The sequence below is a fragment of the Lissotriton vulgaris genome, unplaced genomic scaffold (assembly GCF_964263255.1).
Source record: "Lissotriton vulgaris unplaced genomic scaffold, aLisVul1.2 SCAFFOLD_1849, whole genome shotgun sequence".
Classification (NCBI taxonomy): Eukaryota; Metazoa; Chordata; class Amphibia; order Caudata; family Salamandridae; genus Lissotriton; species Lissotriton vulgaris.
The window spans coordinates 226906-235337 of NW_028253537.1; the positions used below are offsets into that span (position 1 = coordinate 226906).

Below are 8432 nucleotides of genomic sequence, written 5' to 3' on the forward strand. Positions count from 1 at the left end.
CTGTTCTCATGATGCCCATTGTATTTTTATCCCACAGTACAGGTTTGTGCTCTGGTTACTGTCGGATACCATGATTTATTGCTAAAGCCCATGAAACAACATGAAATAAACCATACAGAGATACACAGTGTAATATCCCATTTATCGATGGCCAGTGATACTTTGCAAGTCATCACATGTGGAGTACATCACATCAAATATTTTTATATCATAAGTGCCTTTACTTCACTGGTAAGTTTTTAAGTATTAATTTAAGCCAAAATACCTATATTTGTTCTATACTGAATGAATTTGAATTTAAATTTATTATTGAAAACTGCCATTCCCTTAACCCTAAACAACCCCTAACTATGCCTATGGGCTATCCATCTCTGAACCCTAAAACTTCCTCACTACCCCTAAACATTACTATATTTAGACTGTAGGTCAATTCAATTAGCAAACTGACTGTCGGGCTGTAACAGGTTTCCCTCCAAAGATTGCAACAATCACAGTAATCTCTTTATCCAAACAGAACACACACACACACACACACTGCAGAATAAGAGGCAACAAACAATGGGCGCATTACCAGAAAAGATGCAAACCCTGCAAAGGCCAAGGTATGCCATTAAATGAAAATTCAGTTAAGCTCCTTTGCATAATCTCTTAATTAGCTATTTGCTTCTTTAATTGAGACTGGCTTGTCATTCTCCACTGACCTGTATGTGGCGATATAAACCTTGATCAATTCTAGGTACTATCACTCTGCAGTTGGTATGGCGGTCTTGTTGAAGCAGAAGCATTAGCGTGCTGATGAGTTGGTTGCGGATTAAGGGTTAGGGAGGGGATGCAGGAAGGCCTCAGCTTCTGGCCTTTGGCACCAGCCTCATGATTCCGCTGCCTTAGGTCGATTCAAGGCCAGCATAAGGAGGGGAAATTGGTGCAGAGCCGCGGCCGACAGAGCGGTGGCAGTGCAGGCCAGATAGCACTGTCCTGCCGGGGCAGCCGTGGAGCCTCAGGCCAATAACAGCTCACGTCCGCTGTTGCCGCCATCACTCCCGTTGTCAACCCACTTGCCCAGTGGCTCCAAGGATGCAGTTGAGCCAATTAGGAGTCAAGGCCCTGAGAGTACTCCTACGCGGACCTGGGCCTGGTACCCACACCGGGACACAATACATCTCACCCCACCAACTCACTGCCACAGTAACTTCTATTGAACACAGTGGAACAACTGGATAACAGGGATAGCAGCCACTAGCGCTAGGAGCCCACAAACTCGAGACAGAAATTCAAAGACCTCATAACAGGCTAATATAATTGACACAAAGCTGCATTAAAAAAAACGTCAATAATTATTGGCAGCTCATAGTGTACTAGTGCCCTCCATTACAGTATAACACGGCACTTTAGAGGTGAGGCGAGAGTCATCCCACAAAATACTGCATGCTTGTCTACCACATCACCCTAGAAGCTTGGCAGCACAAATTCAGCATACTAGTCCCCTGCACAGTAGCGCAGTGCATAAGAAGCAAGGAAAAGCAGTCACCTCACAAAACATCACTGTGCGCTCGTGCTCCTCTACTGCAGAACACCAAGAATAGCTACAAAGCAGTAACACACCAAACCAGAACTGGACATTAGTCCTTATAGACTACCAACAGGAAGCACCACCATTGAAGTTACCCGCAAAACAGCAGAATAAAACAGGCACGCAAAACCTTCAGTACCAATAAAACTGCAAACCAGTCACAGACACTCCCCAGAAAGCCATGAGATCAGGGAAGCTCCGTCAACCATCGACTAGCAAGCCCGGAAGGCGAGCATCGTCAAGGGAGACAAACACAACTAGTAAAAAAGTGAAAACCTCAAAAAGAGATGCTGGTAGTAGCAACCCCTTCCCCCCGCACCCCGAAGGAATAGTATCCTACTTTGGGAAAATAAACCCACAACAAAAATGTTCTTTCCTGAAAGACGCCACGCAGGAGGAAGCGCCAAGACTCCCTTGTCCATTCACCACACAAAAAAATTCAAACCAGACAAGCACACCAATTCGGACTCAACAAGTCTCTTGATAGAAAAAGCACAGATAAAGGCACCCAAAACAAGTCCACCTCAAACCTGGATGCCTCAAGTATTGGAGAAGCCCAGTCCACAGGGGTTAGTTGCACACAGCAAAACTTTACAGGTAATTGCACAGGTGCACGCCAGCAAGCTGCCACCTATTTTATTTTAAATAAACGTGTTGTAAATGACTCCATTACAGGAATTTACCCAGGAACCAAATGAATCACAGTGAATGACTCCTACACTAACAGCGATACGGGGCTCTCAAATGGACGACACTCAATATCAAATAATACAGACCTTCTGCAAGCACTGGAATGCAAAACACTATGCACTGACAAAATTCAGCCAATAGGGCACACATAAGGTCCAACCACGTCACCCTTTACAATAACTGAGCAACACAAACTAGAAAGACAGGTTAGGAAGAAGTACCATCACAGTCGCCACAAAGTGGAAATCAGTTTAAGTCACCAAAGATAAAACCCATAGCAACAACTACGCCCCGGAAAGCAACATGAACGTGGCTCCTAAAATTAAACTTCATTTGCAAATTCCTCAATAGCCCAATTTATCGGAGAGAAAGGTCCATCTCCAAAATGATGGCAACGCTCCTCGTCATCTTTCACTATATCATCGACAAGTGAAATCGATTCATTGACATCAATGGGCAAGCACCGCACATACGCAATGGTGGGAAACACTACTACCAGCACTACAGCAAACAATTGAAGTCTTGAACTTCCCATCAGACAAGCTCGACGTTCAGATGGATTTAATGCACATGATTGCTGACCATATTGCTGGCATCAACTAAAAATTCGATGCCTCAACAACAAGGGCCCAAGGCGCCCTTCAACCTTCAATCAATGCCACCACCAAGAACCTGTACCTGCGGCCCAATAATAGACAAACTGGCTTTGCATCCAGAAATCCTCTCACTAATTTTAGACTCAGATAGGGGCAGCCCCAAAAATGACCCGAGCAATAGATATCACATGGGCAATTCAAAATCAGTACCATCAGGAGAGAACGCTGTGCCACAGGAAGGTCCCAGCAAATGCCAGTTCCCTACAGAAACAGCAGAGATGAAAGAGGAAAAACAAACTGGCAAAGGCCGGGACATGTACCAGTCCTCGACAAAATCCACCTTCCTGACCAAAAAGCAACACAAGAGGGCAAGGAAGGCAAGACACAAACACCTGCATCTGGCATCGAAGGGCTTCAAACAAAATTACCCAATATTTGTGCACCACAGTAAGCCACCAAAGTAACTCTCTTCACCCGACAAATCATTTAATCGCACTAATGACTAAGGAAGGGTAGTCACACATCAAACTGTTCCCTGCAATAAGTCATTTGAGATATAAAAGCCTACAAAAACTCAACCATGTAGACAGGTGAAACCCAAGAAGTCAGAAATAACAATTCTTCCCACAATCTAACATAAGAGGGGGCATCACCGAGAGGTGACATTTACTCAAGAAACTAGTAGCTATGCCCTGAAACAATGTTCGTCCTCACGTAAAGCGCTCCGATACCTCCGGGTCTAGCCAGCGCTATATAAAACTTTTCAGATAAATAATTATCTAAACAAGCACAGTGCTGTCAGGCAAATGGAAACAAAGTAAAGAGTTAACAGGCAATCAACTCACTCCAGGAGGGAAGCTCGGAAACACCGACTCACCAAACACAGCTACACTCCAAAAGCTAAATATTCAGAACGACAGACAGAACTCAATATCAGTTACCACAAATGGCTATGATCGGATTTGGCAGCCAAACCCCTCAGAGCTTCACATGGAAGAATCAATTACTCAAACAAGTCTATAGCAAGTAGGGAAAGCAGGCTTTCCCAATCCAACACAAAAGGGGTTCACTTTGGATCTGGCTTAGACCCTGTTAGACAACCACAAACAATCAAAATCAGTAGTCAAAAATCACACTCTCTGCAGGAAACATCATCAAGAATCGGGGACAGCCAAAGCAGACTCTTGTTTCACTCTGAATATCTCACCCAAGGTAATCGGGACATCCTAAATAGAGGAACTATTCTGAGACTGTTCGGGGAGATTCCGGAACTAAGAGGCATAGCATCATCTGAATTATGAGCAGTAGAATTTCAGCCAACATAAAAAAGCCACCAAACCGAATCAACCTTACAAACCTGGAAAACAAAAGAAATTATAGACTTAGTATGCTCCTACACTTCGCTATTCGAAAGCTGGATAATCACTTAAAAAATATCAGACCCCTAAATACCCTTATCCTTTGTTGCAAAAAATAAATAAATAAATTGCCCACACCTAACATGAGTCAGGCCAACAAAAATCCTTTTTACCAGGGGTTAGACGTCTCACCTCAAGAAAGAAAAAATGCCCAACTACCGCACAAACTGGACTGGGCGGCATTAACAAGAGCTTTATTAACAAAATTCCCAGCAAAACCCATACCATACATAGGAATAGAAGGATCGGAGGTCATAGGAGGAATAGAAAGTAACCCTGGTTCAGCACAGAGTTTCATGAATCAAAAAGAAAAATCATGAGGGAAGTAAGAAAATTGGCATTGGTAGCAAAGGAAGGGGGAACAAATTGGCAAAGCCCAACTAAACTCGACGAGGAAACTATACAAACCATATTGTGGGAAGGCTAAAATGAGGTTCGAAGAAGAGCTATGGGAAAAGCTACTGCAGACCAGCAAACTACCTAACAGCAAATAGTTTTGGGGCAACATCAACGGGCTAGCAAAGGGACAGGCTCGGCATCAAAATGCAGCGATCTCAGAGGAAATCTGGAGAGAGTAAGAGTGAAAAATGTACACCAGTCCCATAAGTAGCAGAATTATGCCCATAACTCAAACCAGCATAACAAGAATAAGACGCAGCAAAAGAAACTTCTCTAAAAACAGATAAATGAACACCAAATTAGTTCGCATGAAGAAGGAAGGACATCGCAAATGGACAAGGAAAAGAGCCAGAAGACTCTACAATGAGTCATAATCCAAACAGTAGAAGGCGAGGCAGCAAAAGCAATAGGCCCAGTAATACGAGGCATGTACGGCGGAGACATTACTCACATGTAACAACTTAATACAAAGTACACATCCAATTGTACATAAACGATACATAACAAAACAATTTCCATGGACAGTGTCTTCTGAGGTGTGAGAGAGGAGTGCTTAGGGTTGCCAAGTCAGACTTTCTAGAGTAACACATACAGAGGGGCTGATCAGTCAGACATTCCTAGAGAAACAGGATGAGATGGGCTAACCAACCAGACTCTCCAAGAGCACCACATGATGGGTTAGGAGCAGAAGGGAGACCGAGAGGAGGTATGGTGAACAAAGTGAACTAGGGAAATGAAAAGGACGAAATGAGAGAGAAAGGAAATGCAGTAATAGAAAGGAAGGAGGAGAAAGGAAGAGAAAGTGGAGGAGAGAGCAATAAGAAGGGAATTGAAGGAGAGGTGAGACACAAAGTCATGGCTACTGTGATAGGATGAGAGAGCAAAAAAGGGGAGGAAAAGGCAATAAAAGGAAAAATTTATTTTATGAAGAAAACGTGTTTTAAAATCCCCCATTTACTTTTCAGAAATTTCTTTGGTGGTAGAACCTCCCATACTCGCCCAAGCAGCATTTGGAACATTCGAGCTCACTCATTGAAATTACTCGCTGCGGGCTGTATAGATGCTGGTATGCAAATATGTGTTTAAACATAAACAAAGTGGTCAATTTGTCAAGGCCCACACCTTCATGTCCCCCTTCCAGGTAAATGATTAGTAGAGCCACAAGGATCACCCTCGCGCCTCTCTCTTGTGTATCTCTTTCTCTGTCACCAACGCTGCATACCTCTACCTAACCATAACTCCCTACCTATATCTCTTTCTATACCTCACTTATCCCTTGTTTTATCATCTTAGCCTCCTTACATTGCTGATCCTCTTTACATTGCACTACTTCTCTACCTCGTTGCAACTTACTCTTACCTCCTGCTGTCTTCCACGGCTCACGCTCTTTCGATCTACCAGACACCAGTGTGATAGCGAGGGACAAGGCATGACAGACCAAATCAAGGTGCCATGGATGACAGCAATGGGCTGATAATGACAATAACGGGTAGTGCTTGGCGGGGGTGTTCCTAGTGAATGGAATGTAAAGCGTGGTTATCAGTGACTGCAGTGGGGGCAAAAGATGACAGAAGTGGAATTAAAATAACGGGCAGTTTAAGTGATTTGGGTCTGGTGAAAGCAAGGTATATTGTGGTGCAGTGTGGCGTTAAGAATGAGACAGTCTGGCTAGCAAAACGAGAAGACAGTAAAAGCGAGAGGTGGGCAACAGGGAGGAGAGTGCAGAAGTTGATGAGGGGCAGACGCTTGTCAGCAAGATGTAGTGGGATGACAGCATGACTCCAAGTGACAGCGCACAGCAGTTGATAGCAAGTCGCAGTGGGTATTTCCAAGCTGGAGTGAGTGACGGTAAAGGGAGACGGAAAGGGGCAGCAAGTGACAGTGGAGGATAGCAGGGCAGTCAGTGGTATCACAGTGGAACATAATGGGGTGCCGTTAAGGCGTGTGGAGTAGTTGTACAACAGCGGATGGCTATGATGCTTCAGGAGTGTTTACAGTGCGAAAACAAGGAATTACACCGAGGGCACTTACTGTTCACTGGGTATTTAGTGTGGGGTCGAGGGTTGCAGCGACGACTTAATACAGCCAGTTATTACTATGACAGAAACAGAAAACAGAAGTTAAAATGTCACGTCCCTCCCTCCACCTGTCTCTTACCTTCCTTGCCTTTACTCTTCCGCGCTCAGTGCTAGCGCTCTACTGGGAAACTGATTTTCCTCCACAACTTCAGTAACCGGGTCCAATGAAAGGATAAACCCTGTGACGTTTGCACGTTACGGATTGACGTTTGACGGCCCTTCTGTGCGCGTGCTCCAGGCACACCTGTGTTTATGGAAGTGTGTGATGCCTTCTGAGGTTTCAGTTCTGCATCTGGAAGGCAGCGGACGGCTTATGGACACACTTCGGTTGGCACGTGAAACGCAACGCGTTCACAACCCACTTAAATACACGGCTGCGACTTAATTTCGTGGCGTTTCGAGTTATATGTGAGGCGCATGCGCACAAATAAAAACGCGTGCACACTGATAATTGGGCCACGTTGCGTTCTGCGAAGAAAAGGAGAAATAGGATGGATGCTAATTTGCGATGGTACAGTGTGCTGAAAGCGAAAAGCAAATAGAGAATGGCACACAGGATTGGCGAGGAGATCAAAGCGAGGAGGAGCTGTGCGAGTGTCTCAAATAAAAGACTAAGTGAGAAGCGTTACAAATGTAATTGTGCTGTTTCAGTTGGTTTGGTCTTATATCATTTATGGTTTCTTCGTGTTGAATAGATTTTTATAATAGATCTGCATTTAAATAATGTTCTGCCGAAAGATTGACCACCCGGCATGGATGCAAATTTAGGACGGTGATTCTAAAATTCACAATAAAGGGTCATAATTCAGAACAAATATTCAGGACAGAAGATCAACATTTAGGACAAACATTCTGGACAAAAGGTACGTTTTAGAGAAACAATAAAGTAGGTCACGCAGTAGTCAGTGGTGGCTGCTCCGCTAAAGCGGAGAAGTGTCGCCCCTCTGCTTTTCACCAGTGTAAGGAAAAATAAAATGAAAACTCAATGTTATTATATTTTTTCTAGTTGCAGCAGCTTTGCAGGGTGGTGCGGGGGCCGGGGCTGCTCTGCCTGACAGAGCAGGGGTGGAGTCTCGGGCAGCCAAACTTTCATGCGCACTTATAGCCTCTATAGCCTGGGTGGAGAACATGCCTGTAGTGTTCTAGTCGGTGGAGCAACCGGCTGAACACGTCACGACCACGTGACCCATGTTGAATAAATAGCGTCTACGCACGCACGTACGCCAGTTGGGCGACGGCGTGGAAGACGAGAGAAGCCCAGAAACAACGTGTCCGTGTCCTTATTTAATAGTGCTTTAAGTGTATGCCCAGTGCCCCTGCCCGTCACCTCACAGGCCCTGTGCACCCTGCACGACATAACAGCTGGCGACGAGGGTGGGATGCGTCCTCGCTGCTGTTCTGTCACCGTGTCTGTCGTGGGGCGGCCGTGAGCTCTGTCTTTGACTCGCGGCGCTCGTCCCCAGCGTGACCCCCGAGGAGCGGCTGCCTCTGCGCACCAGATTGGAAGACTCGCTACGGCGGCCGCATTCACAGCGCGAGAAGCCCCAGGTGAGGCGCAGCGGCCTGCGCACACGTAGCATAAAATACGGCCGGATCCAGGCCTGGCGCCACGTGGCCGAGTGCGAGCGGGGGGAGGGGCAACCCTCCGCACGGAGTGCCGAGAGACTCCACACTCGTTGGG

At 45.6% G+C, this 8432-nt stretch overlaps 1 protein-coding gene across 1 annotated transcript in view; it reads right to left on the reverse strand.

Moving 5' to 3' along the window:
• The window catches only part of LOC147660933 (nucleobindin-2-like), a 203590-nt gene extending 196420 nt beyond the window's left edge, over positions 1–7170 (reverse strand). Inside the window, exon 1 of the mRNA XM_086951417.1 lies at positions 6831–7170. The gene's annotated coding sequence lies outside the window, so the exon portion shown is untranslated. The remainder of the gene's footprint in view (positions 1–6830) is intronic.
• Positions 7171–8432: the final 1262 nt, after the last annotated feature.